General features: G+C 48.7%; 1 protein-coding gene across 13 annotated transcripts in view; it reads left to right on the top strand.

Moving 5' to 3' along the window:
• Positions 1–8,929: 8,929 nt before the first annotated feature.
• The window catches only part of FAM156A (family with sequence similarity 156 member A), a 40,970-nt gene continuing 27,474 nt past the window's right edge, over positions 8,930–22,425 (top strand). For 3 of the 13 annotated variants that reach the window (XM_044235969.1, XM_044235974.1, XM_044235973.1), the window contains exon 1: positions 8,930–9,126. The gene's annotated coding sequence lies outside the window, so the exon portion shown is untranslated. The other 10 variants (XM_044235971.1, XM_044235970.1, XM_044235965.1 and 7 more) reach the window with 9 other exon arrangements.

Consider the following 22,425-nt stretch of genomic DNA (forward strand, 5'->3'; position numbering starts at 1 on the left):
TATTTTGAGGTTTTCTCACCTCTAGTAGGTGAGAAGATGAATGAATTCCATCCCTCTCTGAACTCTGGAGTTGTCCCACCCATTCTTTTTAGGTGGTACTTCTCCCTGACTTGGGTAATTTCTTCACACAGGTGCACTAATCAGAATTCAGCTGGAGACTTCAGGGGAACGCTATGCAGATCTCCAGAGCACGTGTGCTCTCTCTCTCTTTGCATTTCTCTGCCCTCTAAGCAGCTCTTTTCTCTGGTCTTCTACTCTAGGACTTTGCTTTTATTTTAAAGATTTTTATTTATTTATTTGACACACACACAGAGAGAGATCACAAGTAGGCAGAGAGGCAAGCAGAAAGAGGGGGAAGCAGGCTCCCTGCCGAGCAGAGAGCCTGCTGCGAGGCTCCATCTCAGGACCCTGAGAGCATGACCGGAGTGAAGGCAGAGGCTTAACCCACTGAGCCACCCAGGTGCCCCGACTCTAGGACTTTTGCTTGTCTTGGCCTCCCTGAAATTTCAACTGTTTCCTCAACTCTTGGAGACCATGGACCTCTGGGTTTCCTCTCCCTGCACTGATGCCTGAAAACGTTCTCTGGGCAGTAAGATGTGGGAAATTATACTACTTACCTCATTTCTCCCTTTCTCTCAGGCATCAGGGTCCTAAACTGCCTGTTGTACCATCTCTAGGAACCATCTGTTCCAATTTTTAAAATTATTTAAAGTGGGAGGATAAAAACAGACCTGTTTTTCCATCATGGCCAGATCCAAATCCTGTCAGTCTTGACTTAATCCTCGGATGCCGTGTTAAGATGATCGGCTATCTTTTTCATATGGCACATGCATGACCTGTGATGAAGAAGTTCAAGGAAACTCCTGAACTTTTGTCAGTATAAGGGCATAACAGTTGTTGCTTTCCTAACAATGACCACTATTTAGGATAATGAGGATGTCATAAAATTGTGTGTAAAGAACATGGCATGTGGGCATCATTAAAGAGCATCTGCTATTACTAAGGGCAGAAGGGAATATGTTTTAGGTCAGTAAACCTAGCGTCACAATGTGCAGTGTGTGAATCCAGGCTTTGCTGTGGACTAGCAGGGGGACCCTGGTCAACGTGTCTAATGCCTTGGTACATCAGTCTCCTCATCCACTGGTCTATTAACAGAATCAGGGGTGAATGTGGCTGTTGCACCCACTTAGAGGGGAGAGTGCCAGGAAGTAGATTGTGAAGGTTCTTCTGGGTCCAGGAGCAGAGGTTCTCTAGAACATGGGACATCAGCATGTCCCACCCAGCATAGGAGGGAGTGGCGGGTGTTCCTTGGATCAGCCTTGGACATAATCCTGCAAGTGGCTAAGAGGTCCCTGGAAAACAAGACCCACAAGATGAATTCTCCAGCCCATGGGACATGTACAGGGAGGAGTGATGGACTGAGACTGAGAGTACTCTGCTTATCTAGTTCAGGTTATGGGGACTTGAGGTTATGGGGACCATATTTGTTTCAGGGTCTTTGCTCGGCTTTGGCTACCTCTATAATGTCAACAGCTACTGCTGTCCCTGACACTGCTGTGGGAAGAGGCACAGCCAGGGGTTACAGGCAGGAACTCTGGGGTCAGACATTTCTGGGAGTGAGTGTTGACATCTCCTCTCCTGCCTCTGGTAAACTTGAGTAAGATAGTTGGCTAATATATAGTACATCAGTTACTTACCTGTAAAACGGTGATTAATAATAACCACCTCCGAAGGATGTTACGACTACTACCAGAGTTAACTGATGGTCAAAATAGGGCATCCCTGGAAACAGTAATAATGACAAAAACAATAATAATACTGGCTAGTATTTTCCTCATATTTATTCTGTGTCAGGTCCTGTGAAAACTCTTGCTGGGATCATCTCATTTGCTTTTCACTATAACCTGTGAGGATTGACACTGTTTCACGGTGAAGAAGACTAAGGCACAGAGAGAGTGAGGGCAGATCTCCAGTCACATAGCTGATATGAAGAGAACAAGCTGAGACTGGCACTCAGGAAAACATCAGAATGCAAGTTCCAGACCACTGCCAGGGATAGGGGTATGGCATGGAGTGGTCCATTCCAGAAGGGGCTCTACTGGGGCTGAAAACTCAGAGAAGGAATCAGAGTGGGCTATGTGCGGAGTGATTACTGGGAAGATACACCAAGAGGATGAAGGGGTCAGAAGGCAAATGATGATGCCCTCCAGATAGTGGGAATCAGAGTAGTGATCCAGGACCAAAGAACAGAGGAGAAAAAGACGCAGGGTGTATTCATTCACACATTTGTCATTTCAATAGCATTTCCTCACTTCTTGCTGTGTTCTGAAAGGGATACAGAAGGGTTTCAGAAAGGTCTTGGAAGAGAGCTCTTAGACCCGTTCTCACTCCCAGACACATTGTTCTATATGACATATCCAGAGCTAGACTGATCCACAGTTTCTGTCAATTTAATTTGTTTCTATAATTTACAACAACAGGAAATGACAAGAACCCCAACTACCAGCTTCACTGGGAAAATCACAGCCCTTGGCCATGCAGGGATCTCATTTCTGCGCAAGGAGAGTAGGCGGTAGCTGCACTGTGGATGTATCCTCAGATGGGGGCGCTACCCATCCCAGAAGCTGATTGGCAGGGAACATAAAACCTACCCAAGGGCTGCTTTTCCACACCTTCAGATGAGCCGGGTTCTCTTATGCACGTTAACTGCCTGGCCCTGGGGCATATTAAGTTTGAGAACCCTGTTCCTTGACACCCTCCAGATACCCTCACAAACAAATACTCTGTGGAACAGGTATTGTTTTCATCACATAACTTTGCATTATAAAATTACTCAAAGAATATATGAATGTGGGTCAAATGTGAAAGATTCCATTAGTACAACATTGCCTTCCTGGTCCTACTCCTGGGGTTAGTTCTGGGTGTTTCTTTCAAATATATTTCTCTGTATTTAAACTGCACGTGTGTGTGCGTGCGCACACACACACACACACACACACACACACACACACAAATCCAGGTCCCACTATGAGCATCTCCCATTTGTTCTCTGCTCCACCCATTGTTGGCATATCCTGAAAATATCCCTCTAATCTGTATAGACAAGTTTCTTCATTCAGTTCCATAGTCAGTGGGCCCTCCATGGTAAAAGTGAACCCCTCATCTTTTAGTTACCATCCAATGATCACTATTAATGGACATTTAGAGGTTGCTCCTGATTGAAATCTACTACCCTCTTATACACACAGCTCTGTTCATGTGGGTGTTGATCATACATCCTTTTAAGGGGAATTACTAGGTCAAAGATCAGTCATTCGGTGAGCATCCAGTCAGCGTTCATTTTGTGCTGGACACTACAGAGACTAAGGATATTGAACAAAAAAGGTCCTTATCCTCAGGAGCCAAGACTTGCAAGGTTTTTTTTCCAGGTTGGTAGATGAGGCCACAATGCTGTTCATCACTGGTCCAGGGTGGGGGAAAGCATATTCACTTACACCGTCACATCATTCATGGGGCAGGAGCCCTGATGCAGGGTACGAGACACTTACAAATTTAACCTCATCAAGATCTTCAGGGTCTAGGGATAAGACTCGTCATCTGGATGTGTTATGGGGTGAAGAGGGAGAGAAACAGGAAAGGACTGGTCCACTACTGATGAGGTGGAAGGAGGTGGGAAACAGGAAAGGACTGGTCCACTACTGATGAGGTGGGAAGGAGGTGTGAGAGGGAAGCTCAGCCTGGTTAGAAATTAAAATTCCTGGACTCCACCCCTGACATACTGAATCAGAAATTCTGGGGGTAGGGCCCAGCAGGGCCTTGTTGAACAAGGCCAACAGGTGCTCTTAAAGTTTCACCTTAGCATTAGAACCACCAGAATGATCCACAGGACTTAAGTGAGAAACGGCCCCTCTGAGGTCTCGCCTCCTGGTGGTATACCGCGGATGAGGTGTGAGGATGAAACTGTCCCCTGTGAGACTCCGCACTGTAGATCCAGGGAGGGACCACAACCACTGCAAATGCTGTGTATGGCAGGGCCATAAAGTCCATCCCACCCTATGGTGATCAGTCCCAGCCTCTGACAGAAGTGACGATGATGCTGTCTTGCACTCCAGACGCCAAGCCCAGCACAGGGCATACACCAATTCTAGGATATCCCCACGGGGCCACTCCAGTCAGACTTTGGCCACGCCACCACTTACACATTTGAATGACACAGGAGGCGGCCAAGGGGAAGGGGACGGGTGGTGGGATGAAGCAGGCAGGAATCCAGGGCGGCTCTGGGTGGTCCACCAGAAGACTGCCAGCTCTGGCTCTTGCAGGACAGAGGGAAGGAGCCCTAAGCCCGGTGCCTGTGCTTACGTGGTCAGGTGTTGTGGCCCATGGGTGGGCATTCAAAGTGCAGCTTTGAAGGACCCTTCTAAGCCCAACTCCAGGAGCGGTCCTCTGTCCAGTCAATAGGGCTGAAGGCACTTGACCATCAGGGCAAGGTTAAGTGAGATCACTCCAGGAGTCAGATAGCACCCTGTGCACCTGGCGCTGAGTGTTAGGTGATCACTGATCTGTTTTGCAGTGTCCTAAGAACTTCCTAGCTCCCAGCTCACTTAAACCTCACTAAGCCCCCTTACAAGAAAACCCAGTCACCGATGAGGCCACTCGGGCCCAGACAAAGCAGGTAACAGACTTGGGTTGTCCAGCTTCCCTGAGGCACGGCTGGCCAGAGGCTAAAAAGCCCCTAAGGACAGCCACAGGAATGTGATAATGTGATCATGAGGCCCCAGTCCCTCCCAGGGACCCTTCTCTGTGCTCACTGCCCCAGCCCTGCACAGTGTCATCCTGCCTCCTGATGGGACACTCCCTGCAGCTCCTCCTCTCAGAAAACCTTCCCTTTACCCTCAGCCCTGGGGAATTCATTGCCCAGGACTCTCAGTCGAGGTCTGGAATTTCACCTGAATACTGGAGAATTTCAGTTCCTCCCAAACAGGGATGTTATGACAGAGCCCTGTGTGATGAGGAAAAGAGCTCTGTCCTGGACAATGCTGTGCACTAGCAGGGAGCAGGACAGGTCCTGAGTGGGTGCTCTGAGGCACAGCTGCGGTGCTGGTTGACAGGATGAAAATGGCAGATGTGGGGTGTACCTGAGGCCCCGTGACTAGAGCTTGGGAATGGAGTTAAAGAGGCTCCCGGGGTGGAAGGGGATACCTGGTGGCTGGCAAGGGGAAAAGAGAGCTGTCTGCAGAGAGAAGGGGTGTAGCAGCTGCCACCAGAAGAGGAGGTTTGGGGAAAGGAAAGGACTGTTCAGAGGGATTTAAGGGGAGAGGGCAGAGGCGGTGAGAAGGAAAGGCCTCTCCACTCTCCACGATACAGTATCCTACAGTGGGTGCTGAGAGACGGCAGAGATGACAGGATCCATGGGTCTCCTTTTGCACCCAGGACTCTCACCCTAACACCCCGAGGGGCAGGACGCAGAAGTCACTGTGACCAGAGGTGACCAGAGTGGGTCAGATCACGGTCATCTCCAGGATCCAGACCTGAGAGGTCACTCTCAGAACCCTTCAGCCCCAGAGAACCACCCAGCCCTGAGATGAACCCAACTTCCGGGTGACACCGTGGTGACAGCAGACAGTGAGCTTGGCGAGACACCAGGCCTGTCCCCCACAGGGTGGACAGAACAGAGAGTCACTGTCACTGCCCATACAGCAGCCCTGAGCTGCAGATTTGCGGCTCTGTGTCACCGGGTGCAGCCTGTAGGCTCTGGGAGTGGGTGCGGGAGGCCTGTGAACAGAAGGGCAGCTGTTCCTAGGACTAGGAAACCTCTCAGCGAGTTGGCACTATGTTGTCGGGTGTGACAGGCTTCAAGCTGTTTTTTGGTTGATGTCTAGGATGAGAGATCTCCGAACGACTTGTGAATCTCTATCCCAGGGTACGAGGTCTCCTAACTATTTGGGGGTGGGGAAGGGGGGTGGTCTTTGTCCAGAGAGTTGGGTCTCTGAGCTCTTCAAGTATCTGCATCTGAGAATGTGGCAGAGAGGAAGGCAGGATGGACTTCAGTCACAGAGGGCTTAGCGTTAGACTTGGGACTTCACATTTGCTGTGCTGTCCCCATGCCTGGCCTGCTACCACAGGGACGAAAGCTTCGGCTCCCCATCCTCAGGGAGGGCCTTTCCTCAGTCACATGCAGCTCCTGGGAACCCACGGTAACAGTACAGGTAAGACGCATATCAGCTAACATTATCCCCGTCCCTGCCAGGGGCCAACCCCTGTCACAAACCGATGTACATGTACCAACTCAGTTAATTTGCCCAACACCTAAGGAGAAGGTCATCATTTGCACATGAGGGGGCTGAAGACGAGGGAGGAAAGGCAATCTCCGCTCCTGAGGAAAGAGAAACTGGATGTGACTTAAGCTCTTTGAAGGAGGCAGGCACAGCTCTGCACAGCAACGCCTGGTAGGGGTGACCAGGATGGGGGCAGGGCGAGGGTTGCCCAAGGCCACAAAGACCATGTAACCGACTCACTTTCAGGATGTCTGTCTCCCCATCTCTCATGCACACACCCTGTTCCCCGGCTTAGTGCTTGGTGTATGAAATGTGGAGGTGGGGATGGAAGGTACAGAGGTGAGGGAAGTACCTCGGTGCATCACGTTGCACAAAGCCTCAAGCAAACCTGGAAATTCCTGCCTTCGCTTCCCTCCTTGCAGCATTTTTGGGCACTGAGATCAGCAGGAGGGTCGTCAAGGGCATGAGGGAGTATGAGGAACCATGTGTACCGCATAAGCCTCCCCGTAACTGAAGTGTGTCCTTGTCCTGAGGAGCAGAGCGTCCCAATGTGGGTCAAGGCAGTGTGACTGCAGCCCAGATCACAGACAGCTGAATTATTACGTCAGGGGCATCTTTTGCTCTGGAGAGACAGACACATCCTCCAGTAGCAGAGCTGGGGGCCCCTAGGTGGGTACTAATTCAGTGGGGGGAGTGTGCGGCCAGAGTCTCTGTCCTGATGTCTCTAATGCTCTTCTTTCTCTGGCTTCTCTGTATCTGTAACTTTGTCTCTGTTGCCCACCCACCTATGTGGGACCTCAGTCATGCCAGAGGCCCTTGCTTGGCCTCTCCTGAGGCTATCATCCTTTCACATGGCTGTTCATGGGGAACCGTGCAGGGGGTTGGGGGGGTGTTTGCTCGTGAGTCTATGGAACTGTCCAAGGAAGGCATGTTCAGCTGCAGGGAGGGTAGAGAGAAGGTTCTCCTTTGGGGGCAAGCAAGGAGCTGTTTCCCATGAACTGGGTGCCCTGGGCTTCTGGCCTCTGAAAGAACCCTAGGGGCTTTTCTACTACAAACAAAACACAACAACAACAACAACAACAACAACAACAAACCCAACCCAAACCAACCAACAAAAAACCCCAAAACCAAACCTCCAAGGCTCACAGAGTAAATCAAAGTCCTCCCCTTGGCTCTGAAGGCACGATGAGATCTGGCCCCTCCCACCTCATCTCCTACCTCTCTCCCTCAGCCACGCTGAGGCAGCCACAGACCTCAGGGTGCCTCACACACCCTGGGCCAATTTCCACTCCTGCCCTTTTCCACTGGCTCCCACCTCTGTCTGGGGTACTTTTCTTGCAGATATTCATCTCCTTTAGGGGTCTGCTCAAGGATCACATGCTTTGAAAGAATTTCCTTGACATGCTTCTAGAAATTCACCCCTCTATTTCATTTTGCTGATTTAATTTCCATCGCAATTGCCAAAACCTAGACAACTTCCTTACATTTTTGTGCTGTATGATCCCAGTAGGATGTAAGCTCCATGAAAGCAAGGTTTTCTTCCCACCCCCCGTATCCATACAATTGTATTCCTAACATCCATTATATGGTCTGACACCTAATTTGGAGGGAATGAATGAATGAATGAATGAGAGAATGAATAAATAAATGCATGGCGGGCGATGAGACCTAAAGCCACAAAGGGGTAATGGATTCTCCTAGGGAACATGTTCAGGGGTGACAGGATGGTGACGGAGTCGGCGGCCTTTATCTCACTTTCTCGGTGTCCTCAGGGCTCCTGGAAGATGGCTCCTTCCCTAACAAAACCCAAGATCCTGCTATCTCTCTGATCTATTCCTGACAGTCAACCACAGAGGCCTGCCCCACACCAGGCCTCTAACACCCCCACTAGACCCATTCTGCATTGCTCAGGGAGACACAAGCCAGCATAACGCCCAGCACATTGAAAACGCTTGTAACGCTCCCTGGTACAATGGTGGCCATTGCGGGGATGTAAACTTCAGCTTAGCAAGACTTTTCCCCCGAGTCCAAGACTGCAGTGAGCTGTGGGGTTTGCATCCTGGCTTTGCCCTCCCTCCCTTCGGGGCCAGCCTGGAAGAGCCCATGGGCCTCCGCATCGACCAGCCATTCCAGGTTCGCACCACTAAGGGGCGCTCCAGGTGGACCAGGAAGACTCTCCGGACGTACCTCCCAGGGGCACAGAGGTAGGACCATTTGAGCAGGAAGGTACCACTAGAGACGCGGGGTCCGATTTTGCAATAACCCACGGTGTAGGACACTACACCAAAGGTCTGCATCAGCCACGGCCCCCAGCGGAGGCGCTAATACGCCTCCGAGCCCTTCCCCACCCGCTCCACTCCATTCTCCCGGCGCATTTGAGCCACAGTGGACAGCCGGTCCGAGCCCGCAGCCGTCATTTCACTTGGCCGTCTCTACATGGTCACGTCCAGCTGGGCAACAACGGGGCGAGAGATTGGCTCTCCATTGTAGGGGCGGAGACTGCGACTTCCTAGGTGGTGATTGGCTCCGGAGAGTTAATCTGAGTAAACCCTTCCCGGGCGCGCAGTGCCTCCGGATGAACCCCCTAGTCCCCGCCTCTGTCTTCGAGTACCCAGTTCCCATTGGTCATCGGGCTGGGACAGGCAGTACGACAGCTGAGCTGGAGCACAGCGGGAGGGGCGTGCGCAGGCCTTTCGAAGTGCTGAATTTCTCTCCGAGTTGAACTCTTCTGGGACCGGCTGCTGAGAGGGAATCAAGATGCTGCCTTAGTCGGTGGCGACGTTCGGCGCAACAGCTGGCTGGTAGCCAGTGTCTTGGCGCTGGACGCGCGCGGTGACTGTACCGTCTTCACGTGAGCTCTTTCAGTCTTGTTCAGAACTAAACTCGGTCACAAGCCTAATGGGGCCCGTCTGGCACGGCGCCTCAGTCGTACAGATGCAATCAATCGATGGTCAGGGTGAGGTCTGTGCGCTTGGTTGGCGTCCCTACCTAGGAAGTGAAGTGTGTCAGGCGTTAGGGGATGTGCATCGCTCTAGGTAGGTCAGTACAGATGCAGTTTGGGTACATTTGATCTTTCTGAGCCTTTTGGATATCGGAGTGGATTGTGTTCGTCATGGGATGAAGTGTCGTAGGCTGTGTGTGCCTGTATATCGGGGGGTGCGCTTTCTGAGCGCTTTGTGCTTTGGTGTCCTTGGGTTTGAGGTCTGTATGTTGGCATCTGCACGCTAGTGTGTGAGGTCTCTAAGCTGTTTGTGATTCTGGGTTTTAAGTTGTGATGTCCGTGAGCTACCTGGGGTTGGGGGTGGGGCACTGTCTTAAGGATCTGAGCTGTTGGGAGTCTGTGTCCAAGGTGTAGGTTCTCTGATTTGTCTGGGGGCTTTATCGGAAGGTTTTGTGATGTTTCCGAGTTATTTGAACTTCTGTCTTTCTCTTTTTGTGGAGGTCTTTGTATTAGCCTGGGAGGGGCCTGCATGGTTTGGGAGTCTCTCTAAGATGTGACATATCTGAGCAGATTTAATTTGTGTCCTAGAGTGCAGACGTTGGCCTGTTGAGGTGTGGGAGTTGTCTCAGTGTGTGTGATCTCTGTTGCTTTGGGGAATCTGTGACTCCAGTTGTGAGCTCTTTGTGCAGAGATTTTTGGAAGGCTTTTTAGGTTGTGTTCAGTGATCTGTTTTTGTTGTTTCTATCTGAGCTGTTTGGGGGTCTGTGTCTTAGAAGTGAAATCTTTTACCTTTGTAATTTTGAGGTCTCTGTCCGGGAACTGAGGGTCTTGGAACCTGGCAGAGGTGATTCCAAAGTCCAGAGCACCAAGTCCTGTTTGTGTCGTTGGGCAAGTCACCTGTCTCCTGAAGCCTAAATATGGACCGCAGTCAAAACAAAGTGGGGCCAGTGCCTGCCCTGGAGGGTACCTGTGCAACTTAGAAGTGTAGATGTCCTGACTCCCAGCCATCCTTCCCCAAGAATTTTCTGATCACTGCTGTGAGCCTGGGTACTTTTCTGGGAGCACATAGAATACAGAACAAAACTGACGAAGTCCCGCATTTCATAGTTAGCCAGTAAATATATATTGATTATCAGAGAGGGGCAAGTGCTACATAGAAAGATAAGGCCAGTTAGAGGAAAGAGTTTGTGGGGAGCATGTTGTTGCTTATTCAGGGTGATGAGGGAAGGACTCCCTTACACCGTAATGACTGAGCAGAGGACTGAGGAGATGAAGGAGCAGGCCATGGAACCACCTGCCTTGTTAGAACATCACAGGAAGAAGGTACAGCAGGTGCAGTAGTGCTGAGGGGACATCCACTGGGTGTGTTCCTGGATATCAGGGATTCCTGTGATGATGCTCAAAGTCTTCATCGCGGGGTTTGACACACAGAGTTCATCGAAAGGTGTCTGGTGGTGTTGTCTCTGTTTCTCCCACAACCTGTGTGAGAGAGGTGGTCTTCATCCCCTTTTCACAGACAAAGGACGCAAGGCTCCAAGAAGTACACAGAATCTGCTTTCCTGCTTACACCCAAAATTGCTAAAGGAGGGGGAAACCTTGTGCTCGGTCACGAGAGACAGAGGGCTTGAGTGTCGGAGCCGCAGGGTAGACGCCATTCACACTGGATGTCAGCCAGCCAGCTCACAGAAATGATCATACGGGAAACACTACCCTCATTACCTTTCTACACTTGATGGAGGACAGGACTGAGAAAGCACAGGGGTAGAGAAGAGAGGCAGAAAGAGAAAGGTGGCGAGCAGTGAGGAAGAAAAGAAGCAAAAAGCACTGGCTTCGTGATACTGCCCAGATTTGGCCCAGTTCACCTTAATTAACTGATTGTATTGAGATGTATTCACCTCTTCCCCTCCCCTTTCTTTCCCTTCTCTTCTCTTCTGTACCTGAGCAGTTCAGCCCTAAAGCCCTTTGCGGCTACAGAGCATGGCAAGTTATGTGCGTAGGGGCATCCGACGCTTGAGGAGTCAGAGCCCAGGCATGGGGAGAAGGGCATCCATACATAGGAGCAGGCTCTATGGGGCACAGAGCCCACGGTGGTGAGGACGATGTCCTTGGGAGTTGGATGGGGAGAAGGCTTACTGGCTCAAGGATTCCAACTGGAGTGGTGTACGGTGGTCAAGGTCGGGGAGTGGTTCAGCAGAGCATGGGAGGGGGGGCCTCTGTTGTGCAGGTGGTATGGCTTATATCCAGTGGGATTCGTCAGCCCAGTAAATGAGGAAGGATATTGGGAGACATGACTCTCACTGAAGAAAACAATTTGTGAGGTGTTGCGTTGGGATTGGAGTTCTTAAGCATGTGAACTCGTGCTTTTCAGTGTGTACGTGTGCGTATACGCATAGATTGATAGATACAGTTGTGTGACTGATAGATATGCGTGTGTGTTGGGATGGCAGAGGGAAAGAAGAAACGAGCCTGGCTCAACTTGTGGTACCAGTAATAAGGGCCAGGTCAGGGAAGGATTGGCTGATGTCAGAAGGACACAGAAAATCTCTTGAAGGGGCTCCCACTGGAACATATTGGGATAATTTTGTTTTTTTCAGCTTTATCGAGGTACTGTTGATATATAACTTAAGTAAACTGAAGGTATACAGGGTGATGATGTGATACATGTATATGCTGTAAAATATTTACTATGAAAAGTTAGTTAACACTCTTGTTCTTTCACGTAATGACCATTTTGGTGTGGTGGTAACATGTAGGATCTAGTCTCCTAACTTGCCATATCTAATACAGTATTGTGAATGATGGTCACCATGCTATCTATATTACATTAGATCCCTATAACTTATTCATCTTATGGCTGGAATTTGGTACCCAGAACCACCGTTTCCCCCCAGCCTCTGGCACACACCATTCTCATCTCTATTTATATGAGTTTGCTTTTTAAATGTCCGCATACGTGAGAACATGCAGTGTTTGTCTTTCTCTGTCTGACTTACCTCAGTATAAAGTCTTCAGGGTCCATCCATGTAGTTGCAAAAGGCAGGATTTTCTTCTTTTGTATATCCAAATAATATTCTGTCATGTATCTGTAGCACATTTTCAGGATCCATGGATCCCTCTGTGGACACAGATGTTTCCATATCTTGGCTGTTGCTGCATAGAAAATCATAAAATTGGTGTTACTCCTCCAGTTTTCTTTTTCTTCTTCAAAATTATTTGACTGTTCTAGCTCCTTTGCCTTTCCACCTAAACTGCATGATCAGTCTATATTTCCTAAAAGTCCTACTGGGAGTTTTGGTTGGAATTGTATTTAAGTGAGGGATCCCGGGGCATCTGGGTGGTTCAGCGGGTTAAGCCTCTGCCTTCAACTCAGGTCATGGTCTCAGGGTTCTGGGATCGAGCCCTACATCAGGCTCTCTGCTCGGCAGGGAGCCTGCTTCCCCCTCCCGCTCTGCCTGCCTCTTTGCCTACTTGTGATATCTCTCTCTCTCTCTCTGTCAAATAAATAAATAAATAATCTTTAAAAAAGTAAATAAATGAGGGATCCCTTTGGGACCTATTGACATCTAAATTATACTGACTTTATCAGGCCCTGAACACAGTATGTGTCTCCCTTTATTCAGGTCTTCCTATGCTTCTTTCCTCAGCTTTTTGTGGTTTAGGGCACACGGATCCTGTGTACGTTTCGCTAGGTGTGAGGAGGGAAGCTATTGTAAATGGTATGTGCGAGGGATGTCTGCTTTTTGTTTTGTTAGGTAATTTTTCGTTGCTAGCATGTAGAAATTTGCTTGACTTTTTGTGTTGAGCTTGTATGCTGCAGCAACGTTGACTGCACTTATTAGTTCTAGGAGGTTGTTGTTGTTTTATTTCATGGGATTATCTGTGTACACTATCATGTCATCTGTGAATTGAAATAGTTTTATTTCCTCCTTTCTGATCTTTCTTTTTTCTTTCCCTTGTGGAATGGCTAGGACTTCCAGCAAATATTGAATAACAGAGAGGAGGGTGGCTACCCTAGCCTCATTCCTGGTCTTTGGGAGAAAGTATGTAGATTTTCTCCATTAAGTAGAATGGACGGTGTAGGTATTTTTCCAAGATACTTTATATCCAGTTTAAGAAAACTCACTTCTGTTCCTGGTTTGCTGAATGCTTTTATCATGAATGGCTATTGAGTTTTGTCAAATGCTTTCTCTGAATGAATTGATAGGATCCTGTGGTTCTTTTTCTTTTCTTTTCTTTTCTTTTTTGATACACTAATGAATTTATTATTTGACTTTTGAGAAGATTTATTTACTTATTTATAAAGAGTGAGAGTGAGAGGGAGTGGCGGGGAGGAGCAGAGGGATAGGGACAAGCAGACTCCCTGCTGAGCATAGAGCCAAGGCAAGGCTCCACCCATCTCAGTACCCTGAGATCCCGACCTGAGCCAAAACCAGGAGTTAAAGCTAAAGCCTTGGGACGCTTAACCAACTGAACCACCCAGGCGCCCCTATTCGTTGAGTTTTTGAATACTGCACCTCCTTTGCATTTCCAGGATAAACCCAACTGGATCATGTTGTATTACTGTTTTTGTATATTATTGAATTTTGTTTTGCTAGTACTGTTTGTCTGATTTTGGCATCGGGGTAATGCTGATCTGATCAAATGATTGAAGAAATGTTCCCTCCCCTCTGTTTGAAGGGGTTGTGTAGAATTACTGTTATTTCTTCTTAAATGTGTGGTGGGATTTTCCAGAGAAACCGGCAGGGCCTGGAGATTTCTTTTCTGACAGTTTTTAAAAGATAAAAATTTTAAATTTATGTTTGTTTTTCAGATTATCTGGGTGGGTGGGGTTTTTGTTGTTGTTGTCGTTGTTTGCTGGTTGGTTGGTTTGCTTGTTTTTGGTTGAGTTTTAATAGTTTGTGCCTTTCAAGCAATTGTTTGTTTGATCTAAGTTACCAAATATAGGTGCACAGAGTTATTTCCTAGAATCCTTTCAGTTTCTGTGGAGTCTCTAACCCATTTCTTCCCTCATAGTCTTAAGTTGTATCTTTCCTTACCTTTCTTTCTGCCTCGGTGTGGATAGAAACTTGGGAATTTCATTGACCTTTTCAAAGAACCAGCTTTTGGTTTCACCCACTGTTCTTTTCCTGATATCTGCTGTAATGTCTGTTTCCCTTATTTACTTGCTTTGAGTTTATTTTTATTTTCTTTCTCTAGTTCTTAAGGGGGAAGCTTTCATTATTGATTTGGATCCTTGATTCTTTCTAATACAAACATTTGATGCTGTACCTTTTCTGCTAAGCTCTGGGGTGGCTGCATCCTGCAAATTTGGGTATGTTGTATTTTCCTTTCCGTTCAGTTCATCTAATGAAGGGTCAGTATCCAGAATATTTCCTGATTTCCCTGGAGACTTGCCCGTTGGACCATGGATTATTTCGAAGCATATGGTGTAATTTCCTTGTATTGGGAGATTTTCCTCTTCACTCTTTCTTACATATTGGAAGTTTCTCTCTTCTGCTCAGACTACATTCTCTGTATAATTTCAACTGTTTTATAATTTGTAATATTTCTTTTACGACCCAGGATGCAGAGTACCTTGGTGAAACTCCCTATGCCCTTGAAAAAAATGTGTGTTCTGCCGCTGCTATGGGAAAGGTTCCGTACTTGTCACTTACATCCAGGTAGTTCACAGTGTTGTTTGGTTCATCTACATAGTGCTGATTTTCTTCTGTTCCTTCTGATACTACTGAGTGAGTGTTGAACTCTACAGCTATCATTTGTAGGTTCATTTATCCTCCCGTTCTCTCTGACCTGGTTATGTATCTTGAAGCTTTGTTGTTGGGTGTTATGCAGAGAAGAGTTAACAGAGCAGGCCTGAGACCACTATCCTTGCAGAGATCAGCATGTTGGCCCTTACTTGCATCTGGGAACTTGAATGTCGGAAGGCTTCCCACCATTCCCTACCCAAGCAAGATGCTTTACTCTTCCTAAACTGTCCAAGCAATACATTTCATGCTGAACACCTGCTTTCCCTCTGGAAATCTGAAATCTTGGTACGTGCTTATGCGGAGAGTACTTACGTGACCAGCCCCCAAAACAGACCTCCGGACACGGTGTTAGTCATGTATGAGCTTCCCTGTAGACAAGATTTCGTGTGCGATATCATGATTTGTGGCTGGAAGCACAAACAGCATGACTCTACTGGGAAAGGACACTTGGAAGCTTGCACTGGTTTCCTCCAGATGTTACTTGGGTAATTTTGCTTCGTATCCCTCTGCTGTAATAAATCTTAGCCCTGAGGATGAATGACTGTGTGTGCTGAGACCTTTGGGTCCTCCTGGGGATTCCCCAAAAGGAAGGGTGGTCTTGGGACATCGGGAAGAGCGGTGGTAGCTGTGGGACTCACTAGCGAGAAGACCCTGACTCAACTAAGACATGGTGAAAGACTTCTTTGAGTAAGGGAAGGGTGATGTGGTAGAGATGATGAACCTTTTGTGCCCCAGTGACTGTGGATGTACCCATGGTACGGAACCGCGGCTGAACTCCTGTAGCCACCTTGTGACTTAGCGCTTTATTTTCTCAGGACCAGGGGAAAGGATACAAGCCTTCCCAAAGGTGAGCTTTGGGTCAGCCAAAAATGTTGCAGGTTTAACTTGCTCTCTCCTCCCAAGTGGGAGGAAACGAATTAGTTCCGTGAGCCAGAAAAAGCTTTCCATAAACTAGAGGCAGAGCCTTGGGAAGGCACTCCAGCCTTTTCTTCACCTTGCTTCCTGCTGCTGTGGCTGCCTCTCCCAGCATTCCAACTAGAAAGGCCTCTGGCCCCTGTGTGGCCACCCGGTAAGTGTCAGTTTACTGCTAGCCCTTTGCATAAGCTTTCAATGAGAGGGGAAAAGGGAGGATTTCAGAATGGTTCCAATCGTTGTATCGTCTGGATGTATTGAGAAAATTGATTCAAGATATGAGGCGGGGCCGCTATTCAATGCAGCTGTGCCCAGCAAGGAAGGGAACAACCTAGTCACTGTGTGAATGCAAGTCTTTGTGGTTATGCAATAGGTTTTTCTATGAAAATGCTTTTTTCCCTTTTGAGAGCAGCCCCTCCATACAAAGGGTTTGGAGGAGAGTAGGGGATAAGTAAAGAAACGTAAAGGTTCGATTTCAGAAAGGTACACTGATTTGTAGCAGTGGAGGAAACCCAAACCTAGCACCTGGGGAGAGGCAGAGGGAGGAAGCAAAGACATTAATGACCTCTGTTTGCCCAAACTGTTCCTGGAAACCTTTTTAAAGAAATACTCACGGCGGGGCACCTCGGTGGCTCAGTGGGTTAAAGCCTCTGCCTTTCCCTCAGGTCAGGATCCCAGGGGCCTGGGATCAAGCCCCGCATGGGGCTGTCTGCTCAACAGGGATCCTGCTTCCCCCTCTCTCTCTCCCTGCCTCTCTGCCTACTGATCTCTGTCTGTCAAATTAATAAAATCTTTTAAAAAAAAAAAAAGAAAAAAAAAGGAAAGAAAGAAAGAAAATACTCGCGGTGCCATCTTTCCAAGTGTCTGTGAGCACTTTGATGCAAACTGGCTGCTGATCCCCCCACAGCTCCCCACCACACCTGCCAGAGCTCTGAGTGTGGGACAGCAGGCATTCCCCCAGCTCTCGGGCTTCGCACGCACAGCACTTCCCTGTGACCTCCTCCCTCAGAAGGAGGGTGAACTGGTGTTGTGGACAGACCGTACTTTTGGAACCGACTGCCTCCAGGCAGCCCTCTGAAACCAAGGGCTCAGATGAATATAGGAAATGGACAGGGAGTCTTGGAGGGGAAGGTCCCATGGTGGGAAGCCACATCAGGGCCCTGGCGAGGTGCATCGCCTGATTCGTGTGTGTCTAGCTCTGGGCTCCCTAACAGCTGTAAACTCTGTTTCAGGAGTGTCCCGTGTGCCCTCTGCGATTACACATCCTGTGTGTGCTCTCTGACTAGCCGGACACTGCCTCAGCCTGGAAGACTTTCGGGTCAGCCTCTGCTTCCCGACCAGAGTGCGCTGTGCCCGAATTTGTGCCTCAGGCCGGCTAAGAACCAGGTTCATACAGACACTTCGGCAGTAAGTTATCTCTTTTTCTATGTTAGACTTTTATGGTTGGTTGAGAATTGTTTCAACCGGTCAAATCGGGGACCCCTGAGGGATGTAATGGAGGTGGGTACCGCAGGCTCCTGTGACCCCTGCTGCAGGGGTCTTAAGACGGAGACCTGTCGCACTTGCATCCCACCCTCCACAGCCTGACGTGCTTCAGTCTGGACATGGTTCTGTCGCGGGCTCGTCATTACGACGCGGGATCTAGCCATTCCCAGTCCCTCAGTTCCACAGGTGTGGACTGGCCTTCTGCTGAGTGTCAGGTCCTCTGGCTCGAGGGCACCAGGATCAGCGGGGTGTTGTTTCCAGCCTTCCGAGGAGGTAAGACTCTGGTGAGGGAGACAGACATGGAAACAAAGTGGCAGCCTTTAAGCTGGTTTTGTTCATCCACTCCTGGCAGATCACAGGATGAGCATCTCCCACTGAATTCTTCCCGTCCTTTCCCAGCATATCCTACAGAAGATCCGTCTGGTCCGTACACTTGGGTTCCCCTCATCCTGTTTCCTCCATGTCCCGCTGCAGCTCTCGAGTGATACTGGCATGTGGTCGCAGACTCCAAGCCAAGAAGGGAATGGCTTTCGCTGATGTGTTTTCCAAAACGGTCAAGGGTTATTGGTACCTTTCCAGGTAAAACCTCGTGCCAGTTTCCCTCAGTTTACGGGGAAGTTACATTTATGGAAAACCCAGTGTATTGAAGTCTCTGCAAAACAGATTTGCATCCCTGCAACTTTGCCTTCCTGAATGCCAGTACCACCCTTTCATCATTTCAGCAATCAAAATGGCCCTCTGAACTTTCCAAAATGTGCCAGTATTTTGGTTTAAATACTAAGTATGATGTGGTTTGAAACCACAAGAAGACGATCTTATGCAGGTACCCCCATCCCACCCAAAGCCTGGTATTCACAGACGAAAGATAGGAAGGTTGTGGTCCTTGTCTGCATTTGGTCAGAGGAAATAGCGTGGCAGCGTGGAGTAGGGCACAGTACCTTCCAGGAAGGATTCTGGGCACCTTCCTCTTCTGTGTGCTTCCTGTGATGAGAAAACGTTTCAGGGACAGCGGGGGTGTGAGGTAAAGCTTTGTTTCAGAGGTCACCACTGTCATGGGATGTCAGTGTCCAGGATGGTTTTGTGGTAGTCACGGCCCTTAGCTCTGGACCTGGGGTTCTCCTCATTGATGAGAAGCCTTTCCAGGTGCAGACAGCAGGGTGAGGGGCTGGGCTAGGGCTTGAAAACTACTGTCCTGTTTGGGACAGCAGATGAGATCACAGAAGGACAGCAGCAAGGAGAAGAGGGAGACGATCTTCTAAGGTCAGGGGCAGGTTTCTGGCAGGTGAAGGGAAGACATTGGCCCCAAGTTCTGGTTGCTCCAGGCTGATGTGGAATGGAGTGTGGGTGCAAGAATGAACCGAAGGCTGAGAGGAGGTGAGGATAATAGACGCATAACCTCACATCCTATGGATTACGTGGTCCCTGAGAAAAGCCCATGCTGTCGTGGGAGCCAGATGTCATCTCCTGTCACCCCCGCCACCCACTGGCCTGGAAGAGAATGGTTTTGAGATAGACAGTACCCTTCAGGGAGAAAGGCCAGTGGGGTCATGGTGTCTTCCCAGAAAATCCACTGTCCTACCCCTGTTTTGACTCTCACTCCGTGTGTTCTTTATGCCCTGTCGTCTCGCCTGCTTTCAGGCTGGTCTTCTCATGTGTGTATCTGTCCAGAAAGTCAGTACGTTTGAGACAGGCTTGCTCCAAAAGGGGCTTCATTCAGTTCTTGAGTGTTTCCTAGGCAGAGTTAAAAAAAAAATTGCAGATTCTAGGGCACCGTTGTGGCGACACTAAGTGAGATTCACTGGGTGCGGATCACAGCATGTGCATTTTTTAAAGAGTTCCTGGGTTCTGACTCATGTGGACAGCTTGTCTGGGAACTACTGGAGCAGGGGAATGGTGCTGTTTTTCTTGCCGCCAGGCTTCTCTCTCCTTTGTGAGGGTGCAGAAGTGACACCGGTTTTTGGTGCCTTCTCTAAGGAGGCTCTGAGAGAACTGTTTCCAGAAAGTCTCCAGAATCCAATCCATTCGAGCTTCCGTCTGCGTGATTGCGGTTGCACTCACATTTCTGTTTACTGTGTGCTTCCATGCCCTGCAACCAGTTAGTGGTCTGTGTTAGCCGTTATTCTACATACTTTGCAGTGGCCATTGGAGCTTGCCACTGACTGAACAAACACACAGCGGGGTGAGTTTTCCACAATGCCTTCAGACCCGTGCCTCCAGCCCTCACAGCGGGGCGACACTGAGCAAGCTGCTTAACATCTGAGAGCCTCGTTTCATGTTGCAACATGGAAATACTAGTAAATGCTAAGCGGAGCTGCTTCTTGGGGCAGTTTAGAGCACTGACTGTGTTAAGACAAGGAAAGTTGTCAGGACAGTGCCTGGCATGTGGAGAGCTGTCAGTGAGTTCTAGCTGCTGTTCCTGTTGTCATTTTCACATTTCCCTGAAGCGTTTTCCAGACGCGTGGTGTCAAGACTACCTCTGACTCACCGGAGGGACTTGGCACTCTCACATTAGCAACTCAGAGACTCCAGAGTCAAGTCGGGGGTTGGGGGTGGGTGCCCAGGGGAGGGCGTGTTTTTCCTTACCATAGTGAGTGTTCGGCCAACCTTATGGGTTATTATGAATGGAAACTTCTCTAGGAAGTTAGGACAAATGACCTGTTCGTACGTCTTACACGATGGTTGGAAAAGTAAATGGTCACGGGATAAGGACAGAACACACGTCTCTGAATTTGCATAATCATGTCAGAGTGAAATTTCAAGGCCAGGGACCCTCATTATGTGGCTTCTTTTCTTGCTGTTAGTTCTATTGAATCCACTTCTGCATCAGATGGTCACAGGTGAACCTGGGAAAGATAGGAAACCATTACTAGTCAAATTGTCATCGGCAAGACTTTATTTCTCATGGAGTTTTCACCTGTCCAGTTTTATTGTATGGATTTTTCTCTTCCACTAATACTCATTATTGATTTAACAAAGGCTGATGTATTAATATTTTCGGAGCTCTGTCCTGAGGAGATGGTAAACAGTGTTTTTGGAGAGTCTGAGGAAAGGGGCAGTGGGGAGGGAAAGGCGGAGGGTGAGGTGAAGGTGTGCGGGGCGGGGGTGGGGGCAGAAGGAGAGACGTCACGGCAAAGAGAAGGGGAAGGATGAGGGGCACAAGCAGAAAGAAGTAAAGAGACATAGGAGTAGAGGCTCACACGTCAGGAGGCTTCCTATAGGCTTGGCATTGTTTTTAGCTCTTTCTCTACAGATAGAATTTTAAAAGTCATTTAAAAGTCTCTTCAACACTGGGAGGTAAATATTTTTAATGTTAACATCCCCTTTTTACAAACCAGAAAACCGAGACACGTAGAGGTTAAGAGGAGGGGAAATAACTTCCCTGAAGCCACCTAGCCAGCAAGGGCAGAGTCAGGGTTGTACCCAGGTCAGAGAGAAACATAAAGAGACTTGGGATTTGCCCCTAAACTGCAGTGCACCTCAGTGTCCAGTGTCCTCTGGCTCAAAAGGCAGGTGAACGTGTGCAGCAGCTTAATCTGATTACGCTGCATCTGGGTATGGATTGATCCTGATGTCTCCTCAGTGCGTGAAACACTGGGGGGTGGCAAGTCACTCTAGGCACATCAGTAAGTGGGTACCTGGTTCATATCAAGGCCTGTACATGTGGACGTCACCATCATTATGATGATGGACAGTAGTTTATGGTATAATGTTGGGAAGTAAAACAACAGAGAAAAGAGTGTAGATGACCTCCCCGCTCCAATCTCATTTTAAATCGTCATTTTAAAAAATGTATAGAATGAAGCCTGGATAACAGTGAAGTCATTTTCCCTAAGTGTGAAACTCTTAGATAATTGGCAGATAACGTCTTGTTCGCTGTTGGATGTGCTGTATCTTCTCTGTTATTGCACAACCAGTGTTTCTGTTATACGTTTTAAGTCATTTTGATGAAGACTCCAGCTTTGATATCCTTGCCAGGAGAAACACCAGTCAGGGCATTTAGTGGAGAGAGGAGATCTATGGTTCAGTAGAGAGGAGCAGTGGGGGAAGCAGAGAGCTTTGGGCGGAAGGTTAGCTAAGTCTGCAGTTGCTGTGAAATCACCCCAGAGGATACCAGCCAAAACCAAATCAAACCAGATAGCAGCTTGCTTATCCCAAAGAGGAGACAGTTGCACCATTGAGATGAGTATCTGCACGAAGATTTCTTAGATTTTTATTCTCCGTTGGCCCCTGTGGTGCAGCAGGGCGACATGTGGTTCTTAGGAGGCAGTACTGCTCTGCGCTGGGCTGTGGGTGAGAGCAGCAGCCTCACCTGAAGCATTCTCCTTTTGTGGGCCAGTTGGAGTACTTTCCTTGATGTCTGGAAGCCGACGGATTCAGAAGAGAAAACAGGAAATACACAGCACAGCAGTTAGATCCAGCTCTCCTCCAACAGATCCCTACATCGCAAGTGAGCCACAGGCACAGGTGTTGTAGTCATTGGTTGGGAATTAGCAGGTTGGGTTGGGAGACTCGAAGAAGAAACATGGAAGTGAATAAACGGTGAGAGAACACCTCAAGAGGGGGCAAACCACGGCCATCCTGTTTTCTGGCCTTGCTTTTCTGCTAAGAAAATCGTGTGCTCCGTTACTATGGGGAGAGGGCATCCTGGCCCGAGGTCTGGGAAGGAATCACTGCAAGTGGTGATGAGTATTCTGAGGACCCACCATCAGCGGTAACAAGGGGACACTGAGTGTGTGAAGGCGCAGAGGCCTCTGCCTTTACCATAGACTCAAAGCTCTTTAGCCCTGCTGAGAGTCATGCTGCTTCACCTTACAGAAGCTCAGAGCCACCATCTAGCAAAACTGCTGGTGCTTCTCCACATCCTAATCCAGCTCGGGGTGTCCGCCCAGGCACTGCTCACTGATCTGCAGGAGCGTAATGGTGACCGTGTGTGTTTGTGCACAAGTGCGTAACAGGCATAGGGACAGAGACTGTTCATTTAACTGTGATTCACCGAGTTCCCAGCCACTATCTGGACACTGTGTTGGGTGCCTGGGAGATGTAGTTAGTAAAGACACTTCCCTGC

This window comes from Neovison vison, chromosome X, assembly GCF_020171115.1.
Source record: "Neovison vison isolate M4711 chromosome X, ASM_NN_V1, whole genome shotgun sequence".
Taxonomy (NCBI): Eukaryota; Metazoa; Chordata; class Mammalia; order Carnivora; family Mustelidae; genus Neogale; species Neogale vison.